The sequence below is a fragment of the Coenobita brevimanus genome, chromosome 33 (genome assembly GCF_032717465.1).
Source record: "Coenobita brevimanus isolate Jiangsu-jjx chromosome 33, ASM3271746v2, whole genome shotgun sequence".
NCBI lineage: Eukaryota > Metazoa > Arthropoda > Malacostraca > Decapoda > Coenobitidae > Coenobita > Coenobita brevimanus.
The window spans coordinates 36,214,764-36,231,773 of record NC_136986.1 but is presented as its reverse complement, the minus strand read 5'-3'; the positions used below and the strand labels follow the sequence as shown (position 1 = coordinate 36,231,773).

General features: G+C 41.1%; 1 non-coding gene across 1 annotated transcript; it reads left to right on the top strand.

Moving 5' to 3' along the window:
• The first annotated feature begins 16,681 nt into the window (after positions 1-16,681).
• Positions 16,682-16,800, top strand: LOC145395977 (5S ribosomal RNA). The gene has a single exon (XR_013896704.1). It is a non-coding gene; the product is annotated as a 5S ribosomal RNA (ribosomal RNA).
• Positions 16,801-17,010: the final 210 nt, after the last annotated feature.

Genomic DNA, 17,010 nt, shown 5'->3' with positions numbered 1-17,010 from the left:
ACCCAGGACTTATACTATTATACCTGTTTAATATTTCCAAGACAAATAAAAATAGTCCCATACTATTCTTTACCTCTCCCGTCACTACATGACATCTGGTGGGGAAACTACTACAAGATATAAAAGCCGCTCGACCACAAGTCTAAAATATCCTGCCTCTACAAGCAAATACAAAGTCGCTGCTTTATGATACAAAGTCTTTATGACATTTGGTAGCAGCGAACGTATACGAACCTCGTCTACGAATCAACATTAAATTCCTACAAAATATCAAGATTGACAACAACCAACAATATCAGCTCCTGCCCCCTCCGTCTCCCAGATCATTACGCTGATGCAGAGGTCAAGAGATCACTCGACGCCTTGCAAGTAGCTTAACGACAAACCAGCAAATCTGCGGACATCGTCTCCGAATTAAAAGCAAATTTCTACAAAAGCAACCGAGACTACAAGGTTAGCTTCAGTTCTACAAAGTCTACAGCCATCTACAATCAACTACAGCCATCTACAATCAACTACAATTAACAACTCTACGTCGTCTGTATAATCTTCTACACGCACCTACAAGTAGCGGCAGTCTTCATCCCACAACGAATAAATCACTAGAGAAAAGGACAGAGAAAACTTCCACATAGTATAAAGAAAACAAACAAACAAACGAAGAGTGAGAGACGATTCACAACTCATAACCACCAGACCTCACCCTCCTCTCTCTGCTACATCCACCAAACCCCCAACGCTTACGCAGGTGTGAAGAGGTCAATGCACGCAGCAAAACACCAAGTCCATATTTACAACTCATCTTACTCACTCGTCTTCACTCAAGTTACTCATCGCTACTCATTCACTCACCACAGCTACCAGTGTGGGAAGCCGACGTCACCATGTGCTGAGACGACAACACGTCAATCAACCCGCGAAGGACAACGCTATCACCACGTGCACCACCACTCACACCATTTCCCACCACGGTAAAAATTAGTAAGTTACATAGTTACTTCATTTATACAATACACAGTGATAGACAATAAGCTTCTGCACAAACATATAAAACGTGCTGTATAGTTACAGTTTCAATACACATACTTACTTCAGTTATCTGCATAACTCAAACACTAAATAATCACCAACAATAAATATTCTACACTGTATATATTCATTCATTTATTATAACATTTATTTACTACCAACGAGTGTTACCATTTATACCTACATAAAATACGTGTTTCATACATACAGCTATACATTATTATATCTACAAAGTGATAAAAAAAATATACCATCACAGTTACTCAGTGAGCAATTGACAGAACTGTATTAAACATTTATTAATTAAAGCTACCTAGTGGAAACATATAAATTAAGTTACAAGGTAAACTAGAAAAAAAAAAAAAAAAAAAATGGCCAACACAAATGCCGTTAGCAAGAGTGAACATCTTCAACACAATCGTGAAGACAATGATTTCCACACAGTGCTGACACACATATTACTCACGATAGGTACAGGTGAACAACAAGTCAGTGTGTATAGTTAATACTGTATATAGTGTATATATATGTATATTTTATATAACATAACAAAATATGGGACTATATAATTTCATTTTCAGTAGTATCTGTGCAATATAAACTAAACTTTAAAAAAAGTATCCCAAGGAAATTAGCCAGTAATTATGCAACCATGAACAAAATGGAAAAAAGTGTACACAAGCAAAGAGAAACAAACTATAGAAAATCAATACATACAAAAAAGAAAGAAAGAAAAGTAAGAAAGAAAAAAAGAGAAATAAAGTAAGATCACATAACAAACAAATGAAAATAAGTGTAAATGTTACTATATATGCCAAAATACCACATAAACTACAAACAAAAAAGCAAATTGTTGTCTCCACATACAAGTGGCACGAAACATCATCACTATCATCGACCGCAGCATATGTTAGGACTGCAGTTATTACAATTATGTTACTCCATATTATAATTATGTACTTACAAACGATATGTAACAATTATGTAACGACAAACGATTGCATTATGTTACACTAACTACAATTATGTAACTACAAACGATATGTAACAATTATGTAACGACAAACGATTGCATTATGTTACACTAACTACAATTATGTACCTACAACCGATATGTAACGACAAACGATTGCATTATGTTACACTTTGCCAATTATGTAACAGTTGCATTAACAAGATGTAACTTTTATGTAACTTTAACTACAATTATGTACCTACAAACGATATGTAACAATTATGTAACGACAAACGATTGCATTATGTTACACTTTGCCAATTATGTAACAGTTGCATTAACAAGATGTAACTTTTATGTAACTTTAACAACAATTATGTACCTACAAACGATATGTAACAATTATGTAACGACAAAACAGTTGCATTAACAAGATGTAACTTTATGTAACTACAATTATAAGACCAACACAATTATGCATTAACACAATATTTGGTAACAATTCATAAAATGTTACAATTATGTAGTACCACAATGTTAGTACAATATTATAAGTCATACAATTATAGCACAATTCTGTATTACCAGTATCATCATACAAGTTAGGTGAAATATTAGACATTACTAAAGTGATAACTCAAATATGTAATGTAATAACCTAGCAGTATTACCATTGCACAATTATATGCGTAATATTACTGAATAATCACTATTTACTATGAATAATATATGTATACAATATTCATACAATTATGTTACTTTACAATATTATGTATTTCACTTAATTAGCTTATAAGTTCATTATAATGTATATATAATATGTATTAATATGTTATGACTATTAAATGTCGATGGTACGCCATGTAGCAGAGCAATGTGGTAGGTCTCCATATTATAATTGCAAATCATACTAGATAGATAGATAAATAGATAGATAGAGAGACAGATAGAAGCAGGAAGTCAAATGATGAGAAGGTGTTGTGTTTGCGAGAAAGCGAGCAGCGCTAAACGCTTACACGGAGGAAAGCTGACGACAGCGGCCAGTAAGGAGATGATTCAGTTAGCTGTCAGCAGTCCTCTCGTGAGAAAGTTCTGTTGCCATGAGGAAGATACGTGACACACACACCCTACTACACGAGATGTGAGGAAAGAGAGTTGAGAAGGAGACAAGCGACCCTAGAGAGAGGTCGAGACGGAGATTAGCTTTAGAACAGAGAGAGAGAGAGATAGCGAGACAGGGAGGTAGCTACCCAGGACTTATACTATTATACCTGTTTAATATTTCCAAGACAAATAAAAATAGTCCCATACTATTCTTTACCTCTCCCGTCACTACATGACATCTGGTGGGGAAACTACTACACAAGATATAAAAGCCGCTCGACCACAAGTCTAAAATATACTTCTCTACAAGTAACTACAAAGTCTTTATGACATGTGCACTGAGGGCAGTAAGTAGTACTCTCACTCACAACTCCATTTACCTTGATGTTCTTGATGCGTGAGGGTGTGGGCGAGATGGAGCCGGCAAGGATGGGTCAGTCCGCCCACCTGCAGAGGAAGGCAAAGATGTAGTAGACTGAAGGCAGCGTGGGGTAGAGCACGCTGGCTCTGCGGGAGTGGGGTGATGGTAGGATGAGGCAGAAGACTTCAGGGATGGAAATGAGTGGAAGGGGTTACATATGGATATGTCTGCGTGTTGGTAGATGGATATGGGAGTCATTGGGCATGGGTGGCGGATTTGAAGAGAATTTGGCGTAGTTGTATGGATATAAGAGAGTTTGGGAGTGGTTATATATATATATATATATATATATATATATATATATATATATATATATATATATATATAATTATATATATATAATTATATATATATATATATATATATATATATATATATATATATATATATATATATATATATATATATATATATATATATATATATATGTATATATATATATATATATATATATATATATATATATATGTATATATATATATATATATATATATATATATATATATATAATATATATATATATATATATATATAAATATATATATGTATATATATATATATATATATATATATATATATATATATATATATATATATATATATATGTATGTATATACTGTTACGTGTTTAAGAATATATATATTTTTGTATTTATTATGTATAGTGCGTGCGTGTCGCTGGCTGTGCGTGTGTGTGTGCGCGTCGATGCTGCGGGTACGTCAACATCTACGCACATGCTCTCGCTCTCTTGTTCTTCCCTGTTCATTGTTGCATGTTTATAAAGTCTTAGCTAATTTTGCTCTCTCGACGCGGGGGTGTCTAAAATTGTTTTTAATATCAGTGACTTTGGTGGAGCTTAATCTGGCGATATAGAGATTTGTATTCATCAGTGATATTTATAACGTTTGCAGTGCAGGGGAGAGACTAAATTGCTTAACGCTTTTTTTGTATGTTTCTCATCTGGCCCAGCCGAGTGTTGTTGCGTGCATGCGACCAGAGCGTACATAAAGTCGAGGATTTTGGATGGTGACAGTTTTTTGTGGGATCGTGTCGGGAGAGGATGTGTTTGAGTGGAGACCAGAGAGGAAGGAGTAGCAGTGTTTTGTGTATTGTATATATTTCTGAACATCTTTTTCACTTCTTATCAGCATCCTATCGTAAGTATGACTGTATTATTATTATTATTATTATTATTATTATTATTATTATTTTTGGCCATTGAGTGCAGTTTAGTTATCTTTTTGTATGATTTTACTTCATTCGTTTGGCAAGTTTGTTCCCAGACTTTTGTGTGATTATTCGAGGTATTATCAGGTTGATTGTTTGTTTTTCCTCATTCTTTTGTGTTTCTCATTATCTCATTGTAAATAGTGTAAATATTATTAGCTTGTATTATATTAGGTATATTTTTCAGTGTGTTTATTTTGCCCTCGTTCACGACAGCTGATTTTATTTACTTTCGGACCTGTGTTGCGAGATTGGAGTTAGTTTTGTATTGTTTTTTCATCACTTAACCATTTGTTTAGTTCCCTTTTCGCTTTGTTTTTTCTCAGCTTTTTACGTAGTCAAATTGTTATCTTGTGTTGCTTACTCCCATCTCGTAACATATAAATTGGCTTTATCTCGCCAGGATAATACCCTGATATTTTAATTATTATTGCGTCATTGTAGTGTGTCATTATGGAGGTTAGAACTAGTGATGTTACTGTGCAGAAAGAATCTATTGATGCAGAGCAGGCTAAGCGTGACCATGAGTATAGGATGTTACAGCTTAAAATACAGGAGGAGAATAGGATGTTACGGCATCAACTACAGCCTCAGAGGGAGAAGAAAGAGGAGGAGAATACTAAACCGGAGCAGATGAAGCCTGACTATGAAATGCGTATGAATTGCCCTAGTGCCCCAACTAATTTTCCCCATTCTTTTTCAGAGTTTAGAGCAGTTGAACCCACTAAATTAGTTCCTCCATTCGATGAGTGCTTAGTCCTGGAGTTCTCTGACCGATCTGAGAAAGTTGCAACAGGTAACAATTAAGTGGCCCAGAGACAGCTGGTCATCTCTAGCTCGGACAGTAATCAGAGGTAAAGAGTTGAGGGCCTATGACAGTCTTAGCCACCAAGAATCACAAGATTATGAGGTACTAAAGGAAGCCATACTGCGTGAGTACGAGATGAGACCTGAAGCTTACAGGCAGAAATTTAGGAACTGTAGGAAGCGCCCTCATGAAAACTTTTGTTTATTTCAGTAGGCAGATGACTGATGCATTTAATCAATGGATGCGAAGCGAGGATGTCTCAGAATCTTATGTTAAGCTTAAGGAACTTGTTATCCTTGAGAACTTCCTTGATAAGATTGATACAGATTTAAGAACTTGCCTTGCTGATAAGAAAGTTAAGAATGCTGCTGAAGCTGCAGTTTATGTAGATGATAATATATTGATTAAGAATTTGAATAAGGGTAAGGAAGTTCCTAGGAGTGTTCCTCAGACGTGTTCTCCCTCTCAGCTCCCCAAACAACCTTCTCAGAAGCCCAACTCCATGAATTACTCCACACCCAAACCTAATACACCTCACATTTCCCAAAAACCTACACGCCGCCCATTTACTTGTTCATATTGCAAGAAGCCAGGTCGCACTGTAGATAGATGTTGGCGAAAGTTAGGTGTTGTGAAGCCATTGAGCTTTGTTACTCGTGGAGCTCCCGTGGTTACCCCTTCAGTTGGTTCCCCAGTTGTTAGTCAGGGAAAGTCTGATGTTTTACCCCCTTCTAGAGTTGATGTTGTTCCGGAAGGTGGGAAGTAGGAGGCCACAGTTGTGTCGGAGCCCACTGTTTCAGGAGGTGTAATACAGGCAGTGACGAGCAGTGTTGCCCCTGCCTCTTCGTATGCCCCCTCCTTGTATTCTAGTTCGGTGAAGGTGAATGGCGTGCAGCATCCGGTACACATTCTTCGTTACACTGGTTCTTCAATTTCCTTGTGGGTAGGCCAAATAATGAAGTCTTTGATGTTGCAGGAGGAGAGTTTGTTCTGATTAGGGGAGTAAAAGATGCAAAGACTGTGCTGCTAGTTTCTTGTGAGGTTAAATGTCAGGTGTTTGATGGACCAGCACGATTGGGTGTTGTAGATTATTTATCTGAGAGTGGTGTTGACTTGATACTTGGAAATGACTTAGTGAGAGGTGAGAAGATCACCACTCCAGTTTTGTCAGAGGTGCCAGTACCCAAAGTTCCCTCGCAGGTTGATCCCAATGATGCAGACGTATTCCCAGTTTGTACAGTGACTAGGTCCATGTCTTGTGCAGAGAGGAGTCGACAGAAGGTTGCTTGTAGTGTGTCCTATGTTATTATACCAGAGGCAACAGTTAGTCCTACGTCCGAGGACACGAAACAACTGGACAATGAGATATCTTTGGCAGATACATTTATGGATTCTTTGGAAGATATTCCACCTGTTCCGTTGGAGGAGGTGAACATTGAGAAGTTAAAGGAGTTGCAGTCTGGAGACCAGGAGATTCGGAGGTTGAAGTTGTGTGTAGCGGATGATTTTGAGAAGGAGAAGGGTGGATGTTTTTATGTGAAACATGAGATTTTGTGGAGACGGTGGAGACCTCCGCATGTGAATGTAGATGATGGGATGTGGGACTACCATCAGATCATAGTACCTAATGTGTGCAGGCAGGAGTCAATTCAACTGGCCCATTCTACTCCATTTGCAGGTCACATGGGTGTAAGGAAGACCATGGAAAGGCTGCATGCGGAATTCTACTGGCCGGGCATGGCAGCAGATGTGGCTAAGTTTGTCAAGCATTGTCATACCTGTCAAGTAGTAGGTAGCCCGAACCAGTCTGTCCCTAAGGCCCCTCTTGTCCCCATTCCTGCCATAGATCCCCCTTTTTCCAGGGTAATTATTGATGTGGTGGGACCCTTGCCCCCAACTTCTAGTGGTAACTCATATTTGCTCACTATCACTGGCCATATGGAGAGAATGGATAATGAGCGATTGGTGAAAAAGATAACTAGATCTGATGTGAGAGGTGTAAGGCTGAGAGGAAGACCACGAATAGGATGGATGGACAGTGTGAAGAGAGCGCTGGATGCGAGAGGGATGTCTGTTGAGCAAGGAAGAGTGGCTGTGCGTGACAGAAATAAATGGAGAGAAATTGTGAATGAATAAGTGATGACGCAGCCCTGAGGGAATATTCTCCCGCATTTGGTCTGATCAGCTAGTCAGGTCAGGTGCGGGTAAGGGGATGGGTCTGTTATGATGTGGCAGGGGTAAACCAGTTCTGCTGTCGGGCCCTGCTGCGGATGTCACTGATTGCATTGCGCAGTTGACCCTTGTGCGGTGTGGTGCGGTGAAGATCTGTCCGTTCTCCCCTTTGGGGCTAAGATGCGAATGAATGTGTTTGAATGGATGAGTAAATGGGGAGTGTGTCGTCCTGTCTCGGCTACCTCCCTTTCCTTGGGGGAAGCAGCCTAGGTATATAGATAGATAGATCACTGACCCCTCCACGAGGTACCCAGAAGCAATACCTTTATGTTCCACCAAGGCTAAGGCTGTGGTTAGAGTTTTGCTAGATTTCTTTACAAAGTTTGGTTTGCCCCATGAGGTTCAGTCAGACAGAGGGTCTAATTTCCTTTCCAACATCTTCCAGCGTCATTAGGTCAACTTGGCATCACACATCAAAAGCAGTGCCTACCATCTGCAGACGCAAGATGCCTTGGAGCGTTACGACCAGACTCTCAGGAATATGCTCCGCAAGTGCCGTCTGGAGCACTCTAAGGACTGGGACCGTGGTGTGCCGTTCTTCCTGTTCTCTACGAGGGATGTTTCCCAGGAGAGTTTGGGTTTCTCTCCTAACGAGCTCGTGTTTGCCCATCAAGTTCGGGGTCCTCTGAGCTTCAGACTTGGAGCAGTGACCTCACCAAGAGCAAGAGCTTACTCCGTTATGTGTAGGACTTCAAGAGTGAGACTCTGGAGCTGCCCTTCGAAAATCTCAAGCAAGATAACATGAAGGTGTGGTACTATTGAAAGGCCAGGCTGAGGGAGTTTTAGGTTGGTGATGAGGTTTTGCTGTTGCTGCCACTGCAAGGTCAGCTGCTGGCCGCTAAGTTTAGTGGTCCTTACCCTGTAGTGCAGCGTATTGGAGACACGACTAACTGGTGGAGACCCCCGACAGAAGGAAGAAGCACCAACCGTGCCATGTGAACATGCTGAAGCCGTACCATCGTGCACCAGATTCTCTGGCTCCTGCACACCTTGTCTCTACCACTGCAGCTGCTGCTGAGGAGGGAGTTGCTAGCAGCTTGTTTGAGGTGGACTGCGAGTTTCCAGATTGTAGCTGGGTGATGAATGATGAGGCAGAGTCCACTCTCAGTTCCAAGTTAGCACATCTACCTGGGGACCAAGCATCTCAGTTGGTTGCCCTTTTGTTGACTTACAAGGAAGTATTCAGCGGTACCCCTGGGAAGACCAATTGGATTCAGCACGACGTGGATGTGGGTGACGCCATTTCTGTGAAGTTGCTCCCTTATCGAGTCAGTCCTCAGCGTGTTGGCGTGCTGCGTCCATGGTGGACCATGGGCTTATATCTCCCTGTGTTAGTCCCTGGACTTCCGCCGTAACTTTGCAAGCTAAACCAGACGGCACTGCAAGATTTTCCATAGACTACAGATGGGTGAATGTGCTAACCAAGACCGATACATACCCATTTCCCTGGCTTGAGGACTGCATCAGTCACATCGGCTCATCTAGTTATATCACCAAGTTAGATCTCCAGAAAGGCTTCTGGCAAGTGCCATTGACCAAACGGGCTAAGGAAGTCTAATGTTTTGTGGTAGGCAGACAAACGTATCAGTGTAATGTGATGCCGTATGGTATGAAAAACGCCCCGGCAACGTTCCAGCGATTAATGAACATGGTTGTCAGTAGTATGAAGAATTGTGTGGTATACCTGGATGATGCAGTAGTTTTTACTGATGACTGGGAAAGCCACTTAAGAGAAGCAGGTTTTTTGCTGCCCAGGCTTTCCGGGGCTCGCCTTGTAGTAAATTTAAAGAAGTGCGAGTTTGTTTGTGCACAAGCTCAATACCTTGGTTATGTGGTTGGTCATGGTTGTGTACGCCCCCCTGACTCTAAGGTGGAGGCAATAAAGTGTTTTAAGGCACCACAGAACAGGCGTGAGCTTCAGAGATTCCTTGGCAGTATTGGTTACTACTGTCGTTTTTTGAAGAACTTTGCATCAATAGTGGCCCGTCTTACTGAATTGCTTAAGAAAGATAGAATGTACGTCTGGACTGATGAGTGTCAGAATAGTTATGATGCAGCCAAGTAGGTCTTATGTAATTATCCAGTTATGGCTGCACCAAACGTTGATAAGACATTTAAACTTGCTGTAGATGCTAGTAATGTTGGTGCAGGAGCTGTGTTAATGCAGGACGACGAGCATGGCGTAGAGCATCCGGTTTGTTATTTAAATAAGAAATTTTCTGTTCCTCAGCGTAATTATTCTGTTATCGAAAAGGAACTATTAGCCTTGATCCTCGCCCTGCAGCACTTCTCTGTGTATGTCCCTGCATTTGGACCTACTGTCATTGTATATACTGATCATCATCCACTCAAATTTCTGAATAATTTGAAGACGAAGAATCAGCGATTGATGCGTTGGAGTTTGTTCCTTCAGCAGTTTCATTTGGATGTTAGACATATTAAGGGTACTGACAGTGTCATCGCTGAGTGTTTGTCACATTCTTAACAAATTTTCCTAAGCGAAAATGCTTTCTTAGGTATGGGCATGTTACCATCTATCTATCTATCTATTGCCAGACGCCTCAATCACGTTTGGGGTGGCCACAAACAAATCGCCTCCAAGTCGCCCTGTCCCCCGCCATTTCACTGCCCTGCTCCCAACTCACACCCCCCTCTCTCATATACCTCTCCACCCCATCCCTCCATCTCATCCTCGGCCTCCCCCTCCCTCTTCCCCCCTCCACCTTACTCACATACACTCTCTTCGTCAGTCTTTCACCCTCCATCCTCTCCACATGGCCAAACCACCTCAGTGTGTTCCTCATAATGTTTCCTATCACATCCACATCCACACCACAACGCTCCTTTATATCCTCATTCGTCAGCCTGTCTCTCCACGTGACTCCACAGGCTCCTCTTAAATAACTCATTTCCACTGCTCTCACTCTTGACTTGTGTCCTTCCAACAATGTCCAAGCTTCACTTCCGTACGTTAGAGTTGGTATCACAATACTGACATGTAGTAACTTTTTCACTTCCATGCTCACTTCCCTGTTTCTTATCACTGCTTTCAAGGAACCAGCAACCTTTCTTCCCTGCTGTACCCTTTCAAGCACTTCACCCTCAAACCTCCATCCTTACTCATCACACTACCCAAATACTTAAACGTACTCACATTTTCCAATTCCTCACCATCCAACCTCACTGTACATTCACTAACTTCACCTCTCTCAAAGACCATTACTTTACTCTTCCCTACATTCACCTTTAGGTTCCGTTTCTTACACACTCTCTCAAACTCATCCACCAAACCTTGCAGCTCCCCTTCGTCTTCACTCAACAACACAGTATCATCTGCAAACAACAGTACAGGGAGTTTCCAAACACTATCCCCTCTCACCATGGCCACTCCAACATCCACTACCCTACCTTGTACCTCTTTTATTACCCCATCCATGTACAGATTGAACAACCATGGAGACATGACACATCCCTGTTTCAAACCAACTCTCAAAGAGAAAAATTCACTTAGTTCACCATCCACACGCACTGCAGCCTTCGCACCATCGTACATACTCTTCACAGCATTCAACAACTTCCCATCTACTCCGTATATTCTTAACACTTTGCACAATCCTTGTCTATCCACCCTGTCATATGCTTTCTCCAAATCCATGAAAGAAGCAAACAACTTCTTTCCCTTCTCTAGAAACTTTTCCACTAAAGATCTAAGAATGAATATCTGATCTACACAACGTGTGTAAGAATATATATATTTTTGTGTTTATTATGTATTGTGCGTGAGTATCGATGGGTGTGCGTGTGTGTGTGTGCATCGATGCTATGTGTATGCCAGCATCTACGCACATGCACTCGCTCTCTTGTTCTTGCCTGTTCATTGCTTGCACGTTTATAAAGTCTTCATTAATTTTGTTTGCTTTCTCGAAGCAGGTGTGACTAAAATTGTTTTTAATATCAATGGCTTTGGAGCTTAATCTGGCGATATAGAGATTTGTATTCATCAGTAATATTTATAACGTTTGCAGTGCAGGGGAGAACTAAATTGCTTAACGCTTTTTCTGTATGTTTCTCATCTGGCCCAGCTGAGTGTTGTTGCGTGCATGCGACCAGAGCGTGCATAAAGTTGAGGATTTTGGATGGTGACAGGTTTTTGTGGGAGAGGATGTGTTTGAGTGGAGACCAGAGAGGAAGGAGTAGCAGTGTTTTGTGTATTGTATATATTTTTGAATATCTTTTTCACTTTTTCCTATTGCAAGTATTACTGTATGATGATGATGATGATGATGATTAATTGTGGCCATTGAGTGCAGTTTAGTTATCTTTTCGTATGATTTTATTTCTTTCATTTGGCAAGTTCCCAGACTTTTGTGTGATTATTGAGGGTAATATCAGGTTCACTGTTTTTTTCCCTCATTCTTTTGTGTTTCTCATTATCTCATTGTAAATATTGTAAATATTATTAGCTTGTATTATATTAGGTATATTTTTCATTGTGTTTATTTTGCCCTCGTTCACGACAGCTAATTTTATTTACTTTCGGACCTGTGTTGCGAGATTGGAGTTAGTTTTGTATTGTTTTTTCATCACTTAACCATTTGTTTAGTTCCCTTTTCACTATGCTTTTTCTCAATTATTTACGCAGTCAGATTGTTATCTTGTGATGCATACTCCCATCTCGTTATATATATATATATATATATATATATATATATATATATATATATATATATATATATATATATATATATATATATATATAACACATATATATATATATATATATATATATATATATATATATATATATATATATATATATATATATATATATATATATATATATATATATATATATATATATATATATATATATATATATATATATATATATATATATAAATATATATATATATATTTATATATTTATATAATATTTATAATATATATATATATATAATATATATATATATATATATATATATATAATATATATATATATATATATATATATATATATATATATATATATATATATATATATATATATATATATATCGTTGCTTTTCGTTTCGTTTTTATAGGCTCCAAAATGCTTGCATGTGTCGGCCTTGGTCACCTAATGGCGGCTCTCCACGCTGCACGATCCATTGCAGCCTCCCTGTTCAGTCCCTTAACCCTAAGGTCACACTTAATGACCTCGTCCCATGTCTTTCTCGGTCTACCCCTCATAACCCCACCCCCAATATTAACACTTCTCACCTTCCTCACCCAATTATCATCCCCCATCCTCTCCACATGTCCAAACCACCTCAATCTACCTTTCCTCATCACAACATCAATACACTCCAGTCCCATCCTACTTCTCAACTCTTCCATTGTAAACCCAGCCCCTCCAGGCCTTGGACGCAGGGACGCACTGCACATCCACCTAATCATTGTCATTTCTGTACGTCTGAGCCGGCGAATGTCTTCCTCCTTCACTGCCCAGGTCTCACTGCCATACAGCATTACACTCCTAACAAATGCTGCATACAAAGACCCCTTAGCACGTAGGGAGAGCCCTCTCAATGTCAGGAGAGGCAAGAGCTCCCTGAACTTCTTCCAACCACTTCTCACCCTAGCCACAGAGCTAGCTCCAGCCCCACCTCCAGCACACAACATGTCTCCCAAATAACAAAACTCTTCCACACACTCAAGAGATTCACCAGCAAGTTCAATCCTTTCACGTCTGACGATCTCCATCTGCTCACCCCGGCATGCCGTACACATAAAATCGGCATTATCTCGCAGTCTACCTCCGATACCACTACATCTCTTATGCACCCATTTATCACACACACCGCACAAGATGGAATTACTTCCCACGCCCTTGTGGCAAACTGCACATGGCCACTCTCCCTCATCTTTGACAGTACTGCCACCAACCCTAGATATCATCACTTTTGTTTTATCTGCATTTACCCTTAATCCCTTTTGCCCCATACCATCTCTCCACTTCCTAAACCTTTCCTCCGCCTCCCTTTCATTCTCTGCAATCAACACCAAATCATCAGCATACAACAACTCCCACGGGAGTCCGTTTCTAAAGTCACGTGAAAGGGCTTCAAGTACCATGATAAACAACATGGGACTCAAGACTGACCCCTGATGCACACCAACACTCACGGAAAACTCATCACTCAAATCTCCATTCACTCTCACCTGGGTGTGAGCACCCACATACATGGCCATAACCACCCTAACCAGCCACTCCTCCAAGCCAAGCTTTCTCATTGCCCACTTCACCACCTCTCTAGGGACTCTGTCAAAGGCCTTTTCCAAATCAACAAAAACAAAATAAAGATCCCTTCTCCTACCAATATATTTTTCCTGAAGCTGTCGAACAATGAATATGGCATCAGTGGTCCCCCTACCTGGCATAAACCCAAACTGCATCTCATCAATATTCACTCTTTCTCTAATCATACCTTCTAAAACTCTGTCCATTACCTTCGTTATCTGATCTAAAAGCTTTATACCTCTATAATTTCCTCTTTCCAGGGCATCACCCTTCCCTTTATACACATTTACAATTAAACTCTTCAGCCAATCATCTGGGACAACACACTTATAAATAATCCTATTTATCAGGTCAGTGACTAAACTCACCCCTATATCGCCTGAGGCCTTCAACATTTCGGCAGTCAACCCAGACACACCTGCTGCCTTCCCCACCCTCATCCTGCCTATTGCCTCACTCACAGTAGCAGTATCAATCAAAGGCCAAGGGCCAGACACTGGATCTGCTGGCTCCAAACCTTCCCTGTCCCAGTCAAACTCCTCATTCAACAACCGGTTATAATGCTCTCTCCATGCATTTTTAATATCCTCACTGTTCACCACTACCCTTCCTTCATCATTCTTCACACACTGCTCACGTATGATATCCCGATTATCCCTCTTCACCTGACCTGCCACCCTAAATATATTTTTCCTTTCCCCATGATTTAGGTTATCAAGTAATTGTCTCTGTGATTCAGACTTTGCCCTGTATACCTCTCTCCTAGCTCTATGCTTGGCAGCCAAATATTCCTCTTTGCTACCACTCTTCTTCCATTCCCGGAAAAGCATTCTTTTCTCCTTAATTGCAGCTTCTACACCCTCATCCCACCACCAAGTTACTTTATGTCTTGGTGGTCCTCTTGTCCAGCCGCATGTTACATCAGTAACTCTCAAGAAATTGTTCTTGAGGGCTCTGTACTGTTCATTAACGCCTCTGTCTACAGCTCCCTGTTCAGCCACCACTCTCCTCAACTCGCTATAGAAGGCATCCCTTACTACTTGGTTTTTCAGCTTCCATATTTTCCTTCTAGGTACATAAGTCCTCTTTTTCATCACTTGTTCTTTAAGCACCATATCACAAATCAATAGTTTGTGCTGCTGCACACACTCCTCACGTCCTATAACTTTAACATCCCTCACTAACCTCCTATCGGCCCTCCTAACCAGAAAATAATCTATCTGACTGCTATTTCCCCCAGACTCATACGTAATTAACCTACTGTCTCTTTTCTTAAAATATGTGTTGCACACAATCATGTCCGTTGCCTCCCCAAACTCGAGTATCCTTTCCCCTTCAGCATTCCTTAGACCATATGCACATCCCCCATGCGCTCCTTCATAACCTTGTGCTGCTTCACCTACATGACCATTTAAGTCCCCTCCCAAAATCACTATCTCATCATCCCGCATACCACCTACTACACGTATTAAATCATCCCAAAATCTATCTTTCTCTGATTCATCCAATCCTGCCTGTGGAGCATATGCCGATATAATCACAGCTATCTTTCTTCCCAACAGAATTTTCACTACCAATATCCTATCGCTTACTCTCAAAACATTCATAACATATTCCACCCATTTCTCTGCAACCATCACACCAACACCTCCATATCCGTCTGTCCCGCCCCTGCCAAAACAACTTATAGCAACAGTCCTTCCCAACAATCTTTCTGGCTGATCCACCCCTGTACCGGACTTCCTGCAAACACGCCACATCCACCCACCTCCTACTGAATGCCTCAATGACTTCCCCTGCTCTTCCCCTCAAACTTCCCACATTCCATGAACCCACCCTCATCCCCATGGGTGATTCACTGTCCTCAGGCTTGCTTTGAAACCTTTTTTGTTTTGTCATCTTCAGTATTAATAAATGGGGACAGACAAAGACAGGTCCCACTCACTGCACAATCCCAGGTCCGGACAATGGATCTGGGACCCCTAGCCCACCAGCTTACCAGTGGCTGTGGTAGTGGCCTCGGGGTACCCTGCCAGGACAGCTGCAGGGACACCCTCCAAGCGCGTCTTGGCACTGCAACTATCCTGCCATTATACACCCACTGATAGGGCAGCCTCCTGGGGCGCTACTCCCAGGTTCGGGCCCCTCTCTATTGGGCGGAAGCGGCAGCCTGGGAACCGCAATGCCCTGTACCCTCTAGCACAGGCCCGAGCCCCATCTTGCCCTGGACCCATGATCTATGCCAGAGGAACCCCCGCCACGCCTTCCCCAAGAAGTCCGCCACTAGGTAGCGGGGGCAAAGTTTTCTGGCCGCATGTCCTTGCTGGCGCCAACCCCTGTAACGTAGTGGGATACGTTGTGTGAAATGTAAAGTGCATGTGGTGTAGTGCATAGATAGTTAGAGGAAATGTTTGGGAGAGTATGCTGGTCTACTCTCCATGTTACTGTCACACTGAAACGGTCAGCAAAGGGGGATGGTTAGATAACTAGTGAAACAGGAGCTCCAGCTCTCCCTATCACCAGCATTCCCATTCCCCTCGGGAGTACTACCCTGTTCGGCCCGTGCTACGGCCTCCTCCTACTATATATATATATATATATATATATATATATATATATATATATATATACGGCCACACCACGTTGAGTACACCGCTTCCCGTCCGATCAGCGAAGTTAAGCAACGTTGGGTCTGGTTAGTACTTGGATGGGTGACCACCTGGGAACACCAGATGCTGTTGGCATCCCTACGTGTCAAGTGGGGTTGGTGGAGGATTAGTGCCCCTCCCTGTAAAACAATTAACTCTAAGCCATTGGCCACCCCGTCTGGGATACATGGCATCTGGCAATGAATGAAAATATATATATATATATATATATATATATATATATATTTATATATACTGTATAGACGGATAGATAGATAGATAGATAGAAGAAAAGATATGAAGGTA